The following is a 19,020-nucleotide window of genomic DNA, read 5'->3' as shown; positions in this document are numbered from 1 at the left end:
TGTCTCCCAGGACCCCAAAGGAGTCCACCACCCTCACGAAGGTGCATTTCTTAGGGGCTGGAGCAGACCTGTCTCAAGATGGTAAACCTTGATTCCATGACAGTGTGACATTTTGTTTTTCAGAGTTCTTGGTGACTAACGAGTACGCTCCAAAAACATACCCCAGGTTCAAGAACGTGGTATTAATTTCTGTGTATTTCATGCATTTATCAATAAAGATATAATATAATTTTGAATTATAAACATATTCAAATCATTAAAATTATCTTTTCCCTAGTTTATTTTAAATTAATTTATTTCCTTATTACAAAAAATATACCCATTCTAGAAGAGTACAAAATTGATTTAAAAAATTATTTGAAAAATTAGAACATACAAAAAGATAAGAAAGAAGAAAAGAAAAAACACCTACCATCCTACTGCGAAAGACTATGTTACTTACTATGTTCTATGATTCAGGACAGGCTGTGTTATGTTATAGTCACACACAACCCCAGCTTTTTATCATTTAGAACTGGAAAGATTTCCTTCTCGTTCACACAGAATATCCTTGCAGGGTTGGCGGGAGCCGGGCTTGACTTGTTCTTGGCCAGGGATGCAGCCTCCCCGTCTGGAACAGGGCAGCCACAGCGGAGGGAAACAGCGTGGGGAATCGCACCTTAGCTCTTCAGGTTGGCTGCCAGAAGTGACATGCTTCACCTGTCACATTTTACAGGCCAAACACGTGGCTGACTTCTAGGGTGTCAGGAAGTATAATTCTACCATGTGGCTAGTAAAGAAAAGACCAGAAGTGCTGGTGAACAGCACTAATGATTACCCAAGCTCTCCTTTCCTTCTTCCCTTCCCTTCATTTCCGGTATTCCCTCCTTTTCTTCCTTCTTTGCTTTCTAAAGGGGATCATGTTTTTACATTGGACAACTGACGGCCTGCTTGATACTCGTGGAATAATATCAAATAATACAAGGTAGAGTTTACAGAGGCGAGGGGAAGACAGAAAATTGCCTTTGTGTAATGACTGGTTTACTGTCTTTAATTCCTCACTGAACAATCAGTTCAGACCTTGCACCTCTTTTTTTTTTTTTTTTTTTTTTCAGTACGCAGGCCTCTCACTGTTGTGGCCTTTCCCGTTGCGGAGCACAGGCTCCAGACGCGCAGGTCCAGCGGCCATGGCTCACGGGCCCAGCCGCTCCGCGGCATGTGGGATCTTCCCAGACCGGGGCACGAACCCGTGTCCCCTGCATCGGCAGGTGGACTCTCAACCACTGCACCACCAGGGAAGCCCCAGACCTTGCACCTCTTCAATTCAGCACATACTTATGAGTGTCGACTACAGGACAAACACTGGATTATATTCTTTGAAGCACTTGGCAGAAATGGCCATCGCCACGGCCTTCTGGTACTTTGACTCCTTCTCCCTCCTTCTCTCCCTGAGCTCTACTCATGCCCTCGGCTGCTGAGGTCAGGTTTGTGTTCCTTGGTGTCCTTTTTTTAAATTTACAGTCATGCTTCTCTAATATTTTTCTTTGGAATAGTGGTGACACAAGAGGTAGCTTGGAGTGCTAACATCGCTATAATCAATCCTTCCTCTAAACCCCAAGTCACTCAAATACATGTTCTCACTAGATAATCTACAAGCATATCTTCCAAACTAACTAATATTCTAACTCCACATTCAAAGAGTGCTACCTCTAAATCCCTCCTAAATGGAATACTGGCTCAATGATTGACCAGGAAATCTGAAGCTAGGATCCCCTCTTTGCTCTCTGAATATTCAGAGAAGGTTATTCTCACCCATCTGCCTTATTTTCCTACACCAGATAAAAATCAGAGCATTCAAGGATTACTAAAATAAGGATCTGATACCCGAGAGTGTAGGAAGTAGGGTGGAGATATGGGGATATACGTATATGTATAGCTGATTCACTTTGTTATAAAGCAGAAACTAACGCACCATTGTAAAGCAATTATACTCCAATAAAGATGTTTGAAAAAAATGAATGAAGGAGGAGCCAGTGACCAAGAGAGTGGTGGGGTGATAAGAAATAGGTCTGAACATGTGGGGAAAAAATTTTTTTTAAGAAATTGGGAAAGCCAGTTGAGTGGGATAAATCAACTAGGAAAGAGAAGGAGATAGAGGAGGTTCTACTGTACATTCTATTGTTCAGAAATGTAACTGTGGAATGAGTATTGGAGATGGGACTTTACTGTGGAAAATAAGAGGGTGAACCAGAGTCACAGCATCATGGATGTGGCATGACTCTTTCAGAGCCGTGCAAGGTACCTGGGCTTAGGACTGAGGTTAATTAAAGAATCAAGATCAGCTCCCTAGAAGGAATTCCCAGGGAGAGGATAACTGTTAACGCCCTGCGAGACTGATAAATGGGTAACAAGAGAGAGCCTTGTGGTGATGAAGGTGTTCTGTAACTTGACTCCACTGATGTCAATATTCTGGTCGTGCTAGTGCTCTGTAGTTTTGCAAGATGCTACCAGTGGAGGAAGCTGAATAGAGGTTGTACAGACTCGCTCTGTATTTTCTCCTACAACTGCGTGTGAGTCTACAATTATCTCAAAATAAAATCAAGGAATATGATTACTGTGAATATTTCAAAACTCCCCAGTAGGAGTAGCCATTTTTCTAAGTATAGTAGAAGCTTTTCCAAGGCTAATCTTTTCTGCCGTATGTGAAGTGTTAAACAAAGAATGCCAAGGTAAACGGTAAGGCACAAGATACACTGCAGGACACTCTCAGGGGCTCTCCTCTCTTTTCTTTGGGCGTCTGGAGCAGCACTAAGTGATTCGTGCAGTCCATTAGAAAAATCCTTCATTTCTAAATGGGCACTACGTTTGCACTTCATTTTCACACCGCACGATTCAAGCGTCACTCAGCTGCCTTTTCTTGTGTTTGATCAAGATTTAGGAGCAACACGGTACAGCCGAAACTATTTCCTCTCTCTTTCCTTGACAATCAGTTACAGATGTTACTGGTGGCAGTTGGCCGAGTTTCCTGCTGGATAATAAAGCACTTACTAACGATATTCACTAAGTTTCTAATGCCTGCAGGCAAACATACTTCCAACAGGGTTCAAGACACACCTGACCTCAAAATCACATTGCCTGGCAAGGCTTGGGGAGCTCTGCTCAGTCTGGCTGTCTCTAACTCCCATCCTTCCTCTCTTCTTCTACTGCACTTATGTGGAAACCAGAGCAGGACCACTCAAATTCACAGATACTATGCCCTCTGCCCATCTATTAAGATTCCTCGGAAAACCAAAGGCAAAGAAGGAAAGAGGGAGAGGATGAGGACATGAGCTGTGTTTTAGACCGTCTGCTTCTTCCCCGTGGTGACTCTGAGTGTCTTTCAGGACCTTGGCTGAAGGCCTCCATTCATTCACCCAACTGCATGTATGTAGGTCTGAAGGCAACACGAGGACACAAGCATGAAGTTGGGATTTGGTTCATGTCCTACTAATGACACCCATTTCCCACATCAAAGCAGACAAATAAAAACATTTTCAGCAGCATAAATGGGCTTCCCTGATGCAAGAGAGCCTTCTAAAAATGCTATATTTCATGGTGATGGGTTTCTGTTACACCACGTGGTACTCATTAGTGTGAAAGTCACATATCTACCTATTGGCAAGGAAATGGAGAGCTCATGCAGTAACAGCGACACACCAGATGCTTTACGTAGCAAGTCAGTAGCAAGCATGAGAGAGAAGAGCATGCGTATTCGGACGCCGCTGGGAGATAGCTCCAGCTGATTACGGGCTATGGACTTTCTTTGAATATGTGCTCCTAGAAAGCATCATTGATTTCTGAGACGCTGTACCAACCCAGTGTTCTCTTGAGGGTAGGAAAGACTGGGGCTTTTTATGCAGGTTCAGATCAGGGCATGCTAAAGGATGAAATTTTTTTTTATCTGCAGATCCTAGAACTGTTATAATGCTTTGGCAATTCTCCTAAACAGAGTAAGCAAAACCGGCCTTCTGTCAAACCAGTTCAGACGAGCAGATCAAACTCAGAATCTTCCCTGGCTACAACCTAAACAAGATTCCTTGATGATATTTTTCATATTCCATTCTGGTCAACAGTTCACCCTGCAGTTACTGAGCTCAGCATATGAGTGAAATGCAGGGGTGCAGGGATACAGGATGTGCACTTCTGTGTCCCATCCGTTCATTGTCCGGTGGGAGAGACAGGGACACTGCGATGCTTCGTCTGAGAGAAAGACACAGACCAGAGTTTAGCCTGTGTGGTTTATGGTAGTTTCTTAGAGCAGAGCTAATAAACAGCATAGATACCCGGAGGTGAAGGTCAGGGAAAGCTGAACGTGCTGCAGAGGCCAAATAAGAAAGCCTTCTATAAAAGAGCTATCCAAAGATTTGGTGATTAATAAATAGACGTGACTACGTTGGAGAGTCTTCAAGCGTTTATTTGTCACCAGGAGACCCTACATTTTTCTTAGCCCCACTGTTTTCTAAGAATGAGCTTACAGATAATCTCTATTTAAAAAAATTTTTAAAGAAATTAAAAGGAAGGAAAGGAGGCAGGGAGGGAGGGAGGAAGGACGGAAGGGAAAGAGATCAGAAACCATCTATCTCATGGTGCGTGCCTGTCAAATTTTTGCCGAGACAACAGAAAATGTGACTGTAAGCTTAAAGAGTATCTTGATTACCCTGATATCTGCCTCACACCTGGTAGGAAAGTCTATAGAGCAAGAACACCAACTGTTTCTTGTTTTGTTTTGTTTTTACTTCCTACTTAATAGAGCGCCAAAGAGGAGAACTGCATTCTTCCTGGACTCTGGCAATCTCATTGCTGGCCAGGCAAGGTGACCAAGGAGGTGACTGTCCTCAAGGAGGTGACCGCTGTTGGGAGGAGAGAAGGGGTAGACTGCAAATCCATCCAGCCTGGTCACTCTGAGTCAGCAGAGCTGAGCTCAAGCGAAGAAAATTTAATTTGCCAGAAAAATCCCTCCTGCTTCTCTAACCACAGTAACCTATAAAAGGGCTTCTAGTTGACTATGAAGTACACAATACTTCATCTTCAAGTTTCCCTCAGGGGCCTTATGTGGTAAATAGATGATCGTTGCTCATTATTTAAAAGCCAATTAGTGCAGAAATCCAGATTGGTTGAATCACTGATTTGCACGGGCAATCAGTGCCGGAAGATACGATGTGCTTCACCCTTTAGGCCTTACGGTCACAAAACCATGGTGTGTCTTAGAGAAAGAAGCGCGGTCAAAGGAACACAGAGGTCACTGGAAGCAAACCTTCTGGCAAATGTTAAAGTTTTAACCACGGAAATATCTTTGGTCTGTAACTAAGCTCGTAATAAGTAAGTGTAGTAAGATGTTAAAGTCTTAATAGATATAATTTAAGAGAAAACATTGAAGTCAGTAAAGGTAATTTAATAGTTAAGAATTGGGCACTTAGTATCTACCAGGAATTTTTACATATGTTATCTCATATCATACCCATGACAATTTTATGTAGGTATAATACATGTGTTATAGTGTCTATAATATCCCAATTTTACAGATGAGGAAACATAATCTTACTTAGAGTAGTTAAAAACTTGCTCAAGTTCACACATCAAGTAAGAGACTGAATGAAGTTGAATCCAGACCTGTCAGTTCTTATAGTTGAAGCTCTTATCTCCTACTGTAGGTTCATACAAACTATATATGTCACAAAATTTGGATTGTCGACCATCTTCATGAGGGTTTTAAGGGTGCATATGCTCACTAATTGAGATAAAACAATGAACATTTCAAAGCATAAATCTCAAATCCAAGTTAAAATTTCTTAATCTTGCTTTAGCTGCGAGCGTTTTAGATGACATTTACAAGAGGACTGTCCTCATGGTCTGAAAGTGCTATCATTTAAAGAGTTTCAGCTGCTATTAGAACAGAATGAACAAGTGTTCCTAATGAGCACGCTGGAAGTTTTAAAGGTCAACTTGAATTTCTCCATACTGGCCCTGCCTTATGAGGGAACATTGTACTTTTATAGCATAGATAGAATCATTTTAACATGGCCTCATTCTGTACGAGATTTGAGTCAGCTGAAAATTTTCTTGTATTTGAGCACAATTTATTTTCCAATTACTAGATATACATCACTTCTCCATATCAAAAACTAGGAGTGGGGCTTCCCTGGTGGCGCAGTGGTTGAGAGTCCGCCTGCTGATGCAGGGGACACGGGTTCGTGCCCCGGTCCGCGAGGATCCCACATGCCGCGGAGTGGCTGGGCCCGTGAGCCATGGCCGCTGAGCCTGCGCGTCCGGAGCCTGTGCTCTGCAACGGGAGAGGCCACAGCAGTGAGAGGCCCGCGTACCACAAAAAAAAAAGAAAAAAAAAAGCTAGGAGTAACCTATCTCCAAAACAGCAGGGAGGATTCTATTAAGACAAAGCCATGAAATTCACTTGTGGTACTGCCCCTTCCTCCTAGCAGTGGAGTTGGTGGAGCTCACCTGTACCCTGGTCTTCTCCCCTGTCTGGGAACCTGGCTAAACTACACTTCCCAGCCCCCATGTTACAAGATGAGGCATACGACCAAGTTCTGGAGAGCGGAACGTAGGCAGAAGTAAGACTGTAGGTAGAAGTAAGATTCACCACTTCTATACGCAAACAAAATAGGTGTGAATCTCCCATGCTTTTTTTTTCTCTCTTCCGCATGGCTGGAAATGAAGAACTCTGATGCCCTAGAAGATGGGGGAGCCCCAGAATGCAAGGAGCCCCAGCCTATGAGCCACTTGCTGGAGGAGAGATCCGTGCTTAGTGGAGCTGCCTACCAAGGACAGCAGGTAAGAAGTAAACGTTCATTCTCTTAGTAAAACCAAACTCAGCATAGCTTATCCAGCCCTGATGAGCTCGGCCACTACCACGACGGGTCAGGACATCTGGGCTGCCGAAATGACTTGGGAGTTATCAGCCTGTAGATGATGTTCGCATCCACGTGCTTTGTGAGTGAAGCTAGAGCAGAGATGAAATCTCAGGACTGAGCCCGCCGCTTTGCCACGTTTAAAGGCACAAATGTGAGAAGAATCCAGGACAGATATCTGAAGGGTGGCCAGTCAGGCAGGAAAGAGGACAGTGTCCTGGAGGCTGAGTGAAGGGAGCATTTTCAGACTATCTCAGTATTCTCACAGTTGACGGAGCGTTCGATGGTGTTGAATAAAATAATAGGCTGGATAAAATGCCGGCTGAGAGCTATCCCTTGAGTGTGGCAATGGGAAGGTCCTGCCTTCAAGGAACTTACCCTCTATTTGGGAGGGAGGGAGAGATAATAAACAAAAGATAGAGGGGGAAAAAAGCTAGAAGGTGCCACGTTGGAAAATAAATAGGGAAGAAGGCTAGCGAATGTTGAGAAAGGGACCTGAATTTTAAAAAGTTGATCAGGGAAGGCCTCACTGAGAAAGTCACCTCCGAGTAAAGGTGATGTGGGAAGCCAGCCATGTGGCTGCCTGGGGCTAGTATTTCAGGCAAAGGAAACAGGAGCAAAAAGCCCGTGGTGGGAGCATCCTCACCACCCCCACAGAAAGGGATCATTAAACTAGCATTTCCCAAAATAGGTACTGCAAAATATTATTCTGCAGGGTCTCTTCGTACAAAAAGAGGATTCCAAGTGAAACGCCGCATTCTTGGCCTTCTCTTAGGAAGTTAAAGAACATGTTGGTCTATTTAATTAAAGCCTTTGAAAAAGTCTGGTAGCAAAGGAACCCATTGAACTTTGTTTAACCTTTTGTTTCCTATGCGTTTTACAACATAAGATCCATTTGGGGGAGGTTATCTATTAACCAAAACTAATATTCTAGAAAATCCACGAGGGAACATATTGGACTTCCTCACCTCTCTGTGTAAGTCAGAAAACAATGTACTTCAGGTACTTGGATCGGTCAGACTTGAGTTGGCAGTGTGACAGTTTGAATATTGTCAGATACCATTTTAAAGAAAGCTACTATGAAAGTCATATAGTTACAGGGAGCAAACATGTGATTTCAAGATATTACTTTATCTCTTTTTAAAGTTTGAACTGTGCTTTAGTCACTTGAAAATCTGTATTAGTCATATTTCACCCAGCTTACCCGTGATCTTTAGAAAGAGACGCCCTGCAACTTCTTGCAGGAACAAAGAACAGAACTGCCTCTCCTCCTGAGACATCTGTCTATATTTCCATCCCAACTACTTGACCTCAGGTCTGGGGAAAGAACCACGCCACCCATTAGAGTTTAAATAGTACCTGCGTTCGTCTGAGATTAGGATAGAGCAGAATCTTGCCTTTAAACGGGACCACGTTAAGCACTGGTTTGGTGTCACCTTGAGAGCAGGGCACCAACGGTAGCAGAGCCCGTGGAGACGGCTGACAGGTCATTATGACCTGGGATCCCAGAGAAGAGCCAGGCTGGACCTGAACAGAGCCCAAGTCTCCTTTCACTCAGGCAGAGAATATACTGCTTCTTATTGCCTAGATAGGGTTGCTGCTTTCCTGGATGAAAAAAACAAAAAACACACCCTGAACGTGGAGGGCAAATAACTGATCTTGGGGAATTTTTTTCCCTTTCTTTGAAAAATTACCTCATTACTTCTTTAAGCTCATGTGTCTGCCATGTGGAATGGGGCCTAGTTTGTCTTATAACCATTTACTGCACTACCTAAAGGAAATTCTCTCTAAATCCCAACACGAGTACCCAAATGGTGCCATGAACTTTAAGGTTTGACTTAAGCATCTTGGATCTCATGCATTCATATATTTATGATTTATAAATGCATCTGCAAAAGAGTGTTGGCAGTTCTGTAGACTTTATACACTTATTTATATGTTGCAGTGGCCTAAGTGCTATTTTAAGGGTACAACTTAAAAATCCCAATCAGTTGGGCTTCCCTGGTGGCGCAGTGGTTGAGAGTCCGCCTGCCAATGCAGGGGACGCGGGTTCATGCCCCGGTCCAGGAAGATCCCACGTGTCGCGGAGCGGCTGGGCCCGTGAGCCATGGCCGCTGAGCCTGCGCGTCCGGAGCCTGTGCTCCGCAGCGGGAGAGGCCACGACAGTGAGAGGACTGCATACCAAAAAAAAAAAAAAAAAAAAATCTCAATCAGTTCTCTAATAAATATTGACCATTATAAATATTTGAGTGATTTTTATCATGGACACAGCAGCTTACGGGGACAGTTCTTTTAAAACTGATAGAAACGATCCCAGAGGGAGTAACAGCTCACCAGCAGGACGTGTTAGATTCTAAATTCTACTGCTTGTGCTTTTAACTCAGCTATGAGAATCTTCAGGAATTTAAGGGCCAAATGAGAGAAGATTATTCCCGATAAAATTAGATATTTTCTACCTCCATCATTATAAAATACCTTGGGGAAAATGGCTTTCCAGTTTTTTATTAGTAACACAAATTCTTATAAGTACTTTATATTTTATACCAGCAAAACCACTAATTTATTGAAAATTACATCATTAAGGTATTCCATTTCAGATTAGAGCTTCCAGAATTACCTATTATCTTCAAGAAAATTCTTTTAATGCTATCATACACACGCACATATCTGCAGGATAACATCTTCAGGGATTATCTGATCGTCAGGGAGTGTCTCAATCAGCTCCATGGGGAAGAATGTGTCTTTTTGTATCCACACAGTATTCAGATTTGCTCTCCTAGCCACATCCCCGTTGTGGACTTCGACTTAAGAAATGGGAATCCTCTACTTGCGGGAGAAGATTCTAGGGATCTTCCTCAGGATACTATAATGTTTCCTCCTTTGTACTTAATTTTAGTTAACATTTTATCCACTAACTCTAGCTCTGTAATGGACTCTTAACTCAGGATAAAAATTCTTATTTTGCTCTCTCTCCCCTTACACACACACGCACCACAGACCCCAGTGCGTAATTGGTATATGTCTATCTTTCGGCTTTTCTCTTCCGTGTTTATAATTGAGGCCTCCCAAATTTAGGATTAAATGAATTCAAATTTACAACAACAGCAAAAAATTCCAACGTCAGCCTTGTCAGCAAGCTGTGACTTATGTGGGCGTCACCTCAGGGGTGAGAGCAAATCCCCACCCCCTTCTACAAGCTGCAGATCCATCATTAAAGAATCAGGCCTCTGCCATAGAGCCGACCTCCTGGTAAAGTAAGGACGCCACTGTCATTTTTCTCCCGTTATTGCCCGGGAGCAGATCTGGAGCTGTTTCGGATGGGAGGTTTGTGTGCGTCTGTGCGCTGAGGGTGCCGATGGGGGCGGAGCGGAGGATGTGAGTGTCGGTGGCAGAGGAGAGCTGTAGGGCTGAGAAGGAAGCCTGCAGAGGAAGGTGGAAGAGCGCCAGCTCTCCCTGCCTCGGCACCAGCTCTGTTCCTCCAGTGGCGTCGCCGAAAGGCCCCTATTCATCGACACCTTTGAGTACCCAACACTGTGTTTCAGGGGCAGCACGGTGGATGCAAACGCGCCTTCAGTGAGCTCTGATTCCAAAGCTACAGGCAGTACAACCTTGGGCCAGTTGCTTCATCTCTCTGGGCCTAGTTTGCTGCTGGTAAAACTCTGCAAGCGATTGTGAGTCTTCACTGGATCAGAGTGTGTCATCCGCCGTGTCTGGCAACCGGCATAGGCCCTGCCTGTCCCCTCTCGTGGCAGTAGGTGTGGGCATGCCCAGGTGACCTGGCTGCTTCTGCATGCCAAGTCTGTCTTTCCGTTGCATCCTTATTTTCCCCAGCTTTGTCAGTGATATCTCACGGGGGTTGTGTGTGTCCTGGGCCTGTTTACCCCAGGGTAGGTCCATCACTCACCCTCCCCTCCCTGAGCTAGAGTGCAGGGTTTCTGCCCCTGCACCCAGGCCACCCTCCCAGGTTCCTTTTCAGCCAACGGGGAACTCGGAGGTGGGTGGGGTGGGGGAGAAACCAGGGCATTTCCCCCACATGGTTCCAGCTTGGGTGGCCTCTCCTCCAGGCTCCTGTTCCCTTGGGACAGGTCTGTGTGGGTTCCGCCGCTGGGTCCCAGGAACGCTTTGTCTTTCAGCCTCAGGTAGGTCTCTGCTTCCGGTTCCTGCTAATCTCCAGTTTGCCCCATCATCCCTGTTTGTCTTCTCAGATTGGTGTACCCAATTCCCTGTGTTAAATTAAGTTACCTCTGTTTAAAATACTTATTGTTTTCCTGGCTGGACCCTGACTGACACACGGACGCTGTGTTATGACGTTACTGAATTTTTGCCTCTGGGTTGGAGACTCACACTGTGGAATTTCAAAGCAATGGACTTGAACCCTCACAGGGCCTACTTAGCTTGAGGAACCTGGTGAATTCAGCTCTCCACATCAGCACAGAAGACACCTGTGTGATCCGTCCAGGTAGGACCTCTGTTTACCCCTGGCCACAGATTGTGTTGAAACAGGGAGCTGAAACTCCTGTAAGAAGGACCGAAGAGAATTTTGAAGACCAGAGAACCCCTTCCTGAGACGAGCGATTCGTATTCTGCGTTTGGGGAGGGGGCAAGACGTCCCATCAAGTTTAGGTTAAGTGTCATAAACAACGTCTGGGAACTTGCTGCCGTTTATGTCACACCATCAAGTGACGTGTCCCCAAATGGAGAGGACAACTCTTTACCAGCCCTGTTAGATTCTCTGCATTTCTTAATCTTATTTCACTGGTAACAGGGACGAAATTACTACTGGAGTATTCATAATCTTCACCCATATAAACCCTCTTTACCGCTCTCCCCACCTCCACCCACTTCTAGGAAGGAAGGATGCTCTTGCTAAGTGGGTTGGTTCCAGGCTCTTTTCTGCAGTGCAGACTTAGGATAATGAGTGAAAGAGAGGGAGTCAAGGAAGCCAGAGAGGCTGAGTCTGGCACTGAGAAAAAAGCCAAGGGGCAGATGCCTACAAAATAGGTGCCCATCGAGTGAGGGGAGAGACTTGGGGACCGGGGTGAGAGGCTGCAGAGAAGCAAGGAGTACAAGAAGATGGGCAGACAAAGAAAGGTGATTTCGTGAAGTGTTGTTGTTGAACGTAAGTTACATCTCCTTTAAAGCTCTTTAAAAGATGCAGATAAAAATCTGATGTACTGTAGAACGAGTTTTAGTGGTTGGATTATACTTTTCAAACATGTTTTACTTCTATACCAGACGATATGGGCACCTAAAGTTTATTCGGTTTACACGTTGTCGGCTGTGCGCAATTAACCCTTTCAGTGATACTGTCTTGTTCTCTCATTGTTTCAGATGTGTGTGTGCTGTCTTTTTGGCTAGTCAGAGAGCTGCTAACAACTGCCTTTTAAGTTATTTATTCACGTGACAAAAATTAATTTGAGAGCCTGCTGTGCGCCAGGCTCTGTGTAAAACTCCACTCTGCCCATGAGGTGCTCACAGCCCAGGGAGGGAGACAGAAAACACAGCCCGCGTGGTACCATGGGGTAAACGCAATGATGGACATGAGGATACAGGGGAGCACAGAGGAGGGATGCTGCTTTCAAATACCTGGCCCAGAGCCAGGCACACAGCAGGTGCTCAGACACAAGGCACATCCAGTGAAAGAGGGTGCTGGGCAGGACACCAAATGCAGGGACATAGCCATACCAGTTGTCAGGGGCCCAGCTCTCCATTTAACTATTATAAAATGGGAGTCAGCAGAAACAGTGGCTCAACCCACAGCTTTCTACCTGACAGCTAAACCAATTCCATGATTCGTCATGTATTAACAGCAACAGGACACAGTGGTGGTGCGGAACAGGGACACACTGGTCTCTATTCTCAAGGCAACCTCATTCTCTTTAGGAAAATAAGACAGACACGGAACACAATTAGCAAACATACAAGGAAGCAATAAAATCATGAGCTAGAAGTGGCTAGGTATTGTGGGAATTGACTGTCAGGTAAGCCTTTCCTACATCAGAGAATTCATGCAACAGAAATTAATGCCCATAAGAATGTTTTGAGTATATTAAGGTGGCACTACGGACCCCCAGGAAGAGGGCGTGTGTGTCGGGATGATGAGTGTAGGAAATGATGGATTGGTGTTCATGGGCTATACCCTGGTTGGTTTCCCACTGAAATAGAATAGAATCGAGGCCAAGTGTGAGATGGAAGCAAGTCAAAACTCTTCACTTACATCCTGTGGTCTCCTGTTTGGAGCCAGGTTCTAACTCTAAATAAACTTGTGAAAATGTATTCACAGCTGTTTAGGGCCAGAGATACCAAATGATGGTGCTCTACCAGCTTAAAACTCTAGCTTCATGCAAAATGGAGTTGTATCAGCTCTTTCATCCATCAAGCACAGAAAAGAGAGCTAGTCTGTGTACTCCGAGTTTATCTCAGAGAAGAACCACATCTCACACGCAGAACTGTCGACTCTCTTCCCTCTTTTACACCCCAGACAGTATTCAATAAATATGTATAGAACAAATGAATAAGAGAAACCACCACACCAAAAAAGTCCACTGTCTATTCTAATCACAAAAACATTCAACTCAGCCTTTGAGGTGACTTTTCCAATTGAAATGAAGCCACATGGGGTTTGGGGGCAGGGGTACTGAGTAGTGAGTGCCATTAGGTACAGAGTTTCTATGTAGGGTGATGAAAATGTTCTCAAATTAAACAGTGGTGACGGTTGGACAGCTCTGTGAATAAACTACAACTCACTGAATTGGGCACTTAAAAGGGGTTAATTTTGTGGTACGTGAATTATATTTCAATACAGCTGGGTTTTTTAATCATAGTTGAGATTCAGTCTTGATGAAATACATTATAACTCGAGAATCCAAATACAGCTTATTGTGCATAGTGTAATCAATTAGTTTTATTCTTGAACATAAGGAGACTTATAATCCAATGAAAATTATGACCTTATGAGAGAGAAAAAATTATTCTGATGAAATATGAAAGCACTTTAAACTGAAGACCAGCATGTAAATGAGCAGGAACTTATTAGCTGAGAGCTGCAAATATTCTGTGTATCAGAGAATGGGTAGTTGGGTTATTGGTTCATTTGGTCTCTCATCCAATGAACATTTTTAAAGAAAACTGAGTAGCAGTATTCTTCTAGGATTCTGAAGAGCTGTCTCATCACTGGCTGAATCAGTGAGCAACAGAAAGGTTTGAAATTCTCTAATACCTTGTGTATACACTACATCCCGGGCTATATAGATCTGTTTCCTCTACAGCAAGACCTGGGGCTCTCTCAGACGAAAATTGGAAGAGAGTTACACAGCTGTAACAGAACTGTGTTCATCTTGACCACAAATCCTGATGCAAACAGAAAAATGGATGTTCTTTCCTAGCTATAGTGACTTTCCTCTAACATTTATGGCCCAGAACTACCATCAGTTCTCTATCTACCTGGCATCCAGTGTAAGCTTCAACGAACTATAGCTGATAGGCAGTCCAGTGCCTCTAGACACACGTGGTTATTGAACAATTGAAATGTGTCTTATCCAAGTTGGGATGTGGTGTCAGTACAAAATACCCACCAAATTTTGAAGACTTAGTACTAAACATCTAAACCATCTCTTTAATAGATTAAAATTTGTATTTTATGTTGAAATCACACTCTTTTGGATATATTGGGTGAAATAAAAATATATCACCCCCTCCCAATGTAGCTTTCTCTTCCCTGAGGATGAACAGCAAAGAACTCAGTTAAAGAAAGGTCAGCCTTTTGAAGGCAACAAAGAATGTAATGAAAAGGGGTGAAGAGAGAGGCATGGCCAGTCTCTGCTCACTAACTTGTTGTAACTGCTGTCATAACTGGGGGGAAATTATAAGAATGAGGTTTGAGGTGTTCATCTAAACCCTTCAGTCCTTCTGAAATGTTAACACCATTTTATAACCAAGACTGCTTTCTGGAAGGGGAATCCCAGCTGACCACAGGCAGACTGTGTAGCTGGGCATTAAGAGCTAGGTCTCACACCTAGGTTAATGTAACCGCTGCTGCTACGTACAGGCTCAACTGGACATTTGAGGCGTTGAACCAGCTGCACAAGGATGATCAAAAACTACTGGAGCCCCTTGCCAAGATGCAAGTAGTCATTTTTAAACGATATTCTTCATATACACGTGGATAAGGAGCTCATAGCAAGTGCATTTCCACTGCATAAAATGTAGGGATTTAATCTTCAGGATACATTCCCTGTGCATTTCCTTTATGTGAACAGTTCCCATTGAAAAAGAAAACACACGAATCTTCCAGAGTAACTCATATGTGCTTCCAGCTCTTTGCCATCAATAATCTAACAAGACCCACCATGTCTGGGTGGAGGTATTAGAGACACAGTGATAAAGTGACTGGGTAGCCTCCCTTGAGAGAGACACAGTTTGATAGGGGAAGGATCCAAGAAAACAAAGAACTGCAGCAATTTTATACATATTGTCTAATACTTGTGATATTGGACTATTCGTGGATGTAGGAGAACATGTGCCTTTTTGTAAGTAATTAAAGGCAAATCTATGGAACCTACTGCCTGATTAACAAAGCTTCTACTGCTGCGGGAGAACAAATGAATTATCTGCTAATTATCTTACTTTAGAGGTTAGTCCAAGCCACTTTGGTGTCTGTATATTCGTGTCTATGGTTATTTGCTGCTGGTGATATAGAACGAACAAATGAGGAGGGAGTCTTTTGTGAGGTACTCTCTGCCCAACGCAGCCATTGGTCAGGGGAACCTCTGTGCTTTGCCCACAACCCTTGGTGCCCTGGAGTCTTGGCTCTGCAGGAAGAGTAAAACCTTCGTGAAGTCCCCGTGTTCACTGAGAGGCACTCGTGTAGATAATAATGGCAGACAGTTTAGGAAAACAGATTAATTATTACGTTTGACAACTTTGGGGAAAAAAACAGGAGCTCATTTACAAATTTGCTAATTAGTCCTCTCCATTGTGATACAGAATTCAACAGGTATATCTGTGTATAATGCAGGATGGCTTTATGTGGTGTGTGTCTGTGTGTCTGTGTGTCTATGTGTCTGAGTATAGACAGAGACGGTCTGTGTTCTGGAGTCTCGCGTAATAATCTTATAAATCATTGCTGAATGTTCCCAAGTCTCTGCAGATTACTCCTGATTTGTAAATGAGACGCCTTTGCTACATACAGAAAATCAATGTTGTCATATTTGCAAATTAACCATTCTAATCCTTTGGTATTGCTCAAATTACACTTCTGTCTTAGTTCAGTCCACTCTCCTGAGAGACACTTTGGTCAAACATGGTTTCCTCTTAGGTAGTGGAAAGGGAACATTGCTGGTAATATTTGAAAAATGTAGTTGTTTAGTCAGCACATGTATTTGGATGCCTCTACTAGCTGTTAGGTAAGAATTCTATCAAGAGGCAAGAGGACAAGGGGGCACAGATGAAATCTCCCTGAATAGTGTTTTCAGAGAACTTATATAAGAAAATCGTTCTTTAAAAAAAAGAAAAAATATTCCATTAATCTGAATCAGGCTAAGAAAATGGCTGTTACTCGTTGTATCATTAAATATTAGGTTTTGCTTGTGTGTATGTGTTTGGTGGCCAATAAACAGACTTCACAGTACACTTAGAATCTTTATAAAATCCATGTGGGCAGTACACATATGCCCGTCTTGTAGAACGTGGAGCACAGTAAATTTTCCCGTTTAATAATTGAACATTTATATTTTGATATATATTTGGTTAGATTTAGGACACATTCCCCTTACTGAAAAACGTTTTTAAGCACAATTATATAACGCCACACAGATTGCATTTTGGAAGATACTTATAATTAGGTGAGAAAGGAAAGCCTGTGTCCCTTGCAGGGAGAAATCCCTATAGAATATTATCTATGCTGGTCCTGCCCTAGAAAAGATGTAAAAGTCATGATGAGTTTGTTTTGAGTAAGCTAATTAGCATCATTCGTTTAACGTGTTCTGCGAATTAGAAAAATTTCTAAATGGCCTGACTTGAAGAATATTTTAATTTTTAGTACTACTACATAATAAAGAGCTGTAACTCGGCACAAGTTAACAGCAGTTTGACACTTACTCATATGAGTTTTGGGGTGACAGTAGTTAATAGAGAAATAAGCGCCTGGCCCTGATGCCACAGCCTAGGAGAGGAGGTAGCAGGGAGGGGACCCGTGGGAGGTGGTCTCATCTGCAGGGCGGGGCCGGTGGAGGAGGGACCACACAATGCAGGGCACATTTTGCTCATTCTGGTAATGCTTTGAGGTGGACTTTTTTTTTAACATCTTTATTGGAGTATAATTGCTTTACAATGGCGTGTTAGTTTCTGCTGTATAACAAAGTGAATCAGCTATACATATACATACATCCCCATATCTCCTCCCTCTTGCGTCTCCCTCCCACCCTCCCTAGCTCACCCCTCTAGGTGTTCACAAAGCACCAAGCTGATCTCCCTGTGCTATGCAGCTGCTTCCCACTAGCTAGCTATTTTACATTTGGTAGTGTATATATGTCCATGCCACTCTCACTTTGTCACAGCTTCCCCTTCCCCTTCCCCGTGTCCTCAAGTCCATTCTCTAGTAGTTCTGTGTCTTTATTCCTGTCTTACCCCTAGGTTCTTCATGACCTTTTTTTTTTCCCCTTAGATTCCATATATATGTGTTAGCATACGGTATTTGTCTTTCTCTTTCTGACTTACTTCACTCTGTATGACAGACTCTAGGTCCATCCACCTACTACAAATAACTCAATTTCGTTTCTTTTTATGGCTGAGTAATATTCCATTGTATATATGTGCCACATCTTCTTTATCCATTCATCTGTTGATGGACAGTTAGGTTGCTTCCATGTCCTGGCTATTGTAAATAGAGCTGCAATGAACATTTTGGTACATGACTCTTTTTGAATTATGGTTTTTTCAGGGTATATGCCTTGTAGTGGGATTGCTGGGTCATATGGTAGTTCTATTTGTAGTTTTTTAAGGAACCTCCATACTGTTCTCCATAGTGGCTGTACCAATTCACATTCCCACCAGCAGTGCAAGAGTGTTCCCTTTTCTCCACACCCTCTCCAGCATTTGCTGTTTCTAGATTAACGTAAGAAGGTAAAAGAGAAGCCTGATTTCCAGCTCAGCTTTGGAGTTCCCTTGGCTGGTGAAACAATTACAGGTCCCCGGAGGCCACCAGCCTTCAATGAGTCAGCCAGTTTTTTTCCATTGCTTATTCAGAGGCATCCTCAGATCTCTTAGAGAAAATTCCCTATTTTCCCTCATTATTTCCTTCCATATTTTCACGAAAACACTTCTTAAAGAAATGGTCCCATTTGTAGTCTCGTTTGTACCTTCATTTGTTCCTTTTTAAATTCATTAGTCTATTCATCAATTCTTCCTACATTGTCATCCCACTCTTATTGGTCAGTCACCTGCAGGGTGCCTCGTGCTGGGGGCAGCCATGGATCAGGTAGTCCTGGGGCCCCTCTTCCCCAGCCTTGGGGCCTCCTACTGCTTCCACTGAGGCACTTTCTGCCGAGGCTGGACAGATGGGACAACTCTGGATTCTGTGCAGCAAAATTACTGACTGCATTTGTGTTCAGTAAACTCACCTATTCTTTCACTCAGTTTACCTCTCATTGGTGTTAGAAAGAGGAAGCTGAGTGGCGACTACAGTTTACCAAGCTCTTTTAGGAATCTGATTTCATTTGCTTCTGAAAACAATGTATAGAGTAGGAAAAAAGCTTGTTGCAGAATAATGTATATATCATAAATTTTAATACAAAAAATTCCTCTTTATTTATTTATGTTCGTATGAGCAAGGAGAAAGAGGTGGAAGGGTGTACACTGGGGCTGCGTGTTTTGCCTGTATCAGGAGGGAGGGCATGAGGGGGAAAGGGAGAAAATCAGCTTTGCCTTCATACCGTTTTGTTAGCACTTGTTTCGTTATGTAAACTAAGCATGCAGTGCTTCTGTAGTTTGAGCGATATCAGGTAAAAATTTTACGCTTAAAAAAACACAAAAATAATCCTATGAAGTTGAGATTAGCAATACCTCATTTTTATGGGAGAAGAAATTGAATGTGGGGAAAGCAAGGGTTTTCCTCAAGTGATAAGGCCAGAAACAGAGC

The 19,020-nt window shown here is 43.3% G+C and overlaps 1 protein-coding gene across 16 annotated transcripts in view; it reads left to right on the top strand.

The window, feature by feature from the left end:
• Positions 1-19,020, top strand: part of ASPH (aspartate beta-hydroxylase) — a 418,870-nt gene that overhangs the window by 235,047 nt on the left and 164,803 nt on the right. For all 16 annotated transcript variants that reach the window (XR_012327192.1, XR_012327191.1, XR_012327194.1 and 13 more), the window contains exon 26: positions 6,694-6,807. The gene's annotated coding sequence lies outside the window, so the exon portion shown is untranslated. The remainder of the gene's footprint in view (positions 1-6,693; positions 6,808-19,020) is intronic.

This window comes from Tursiops truncatus, chromosome 17, assembly GCF_011762595.2.
Source record: "Tursiops truncatus isolate mTurTru1 chromosome 17, mTurTru1.mat.Y, whole genome shotgun sequence".
In the NCBI taxonomy this organism is placed as follows: domain Eukaryota; kingdom Metazoa; phylum Chordata; class Mammalia; order Artiodactyla; family Delphinidae; genus Tursiops; species Tursiops truncatus.
The sequence above is the reverse complement of the archived record's forward strand: the minus strand, read 5'-3'. Positions and strand labels throughout refer to the sequence as shown.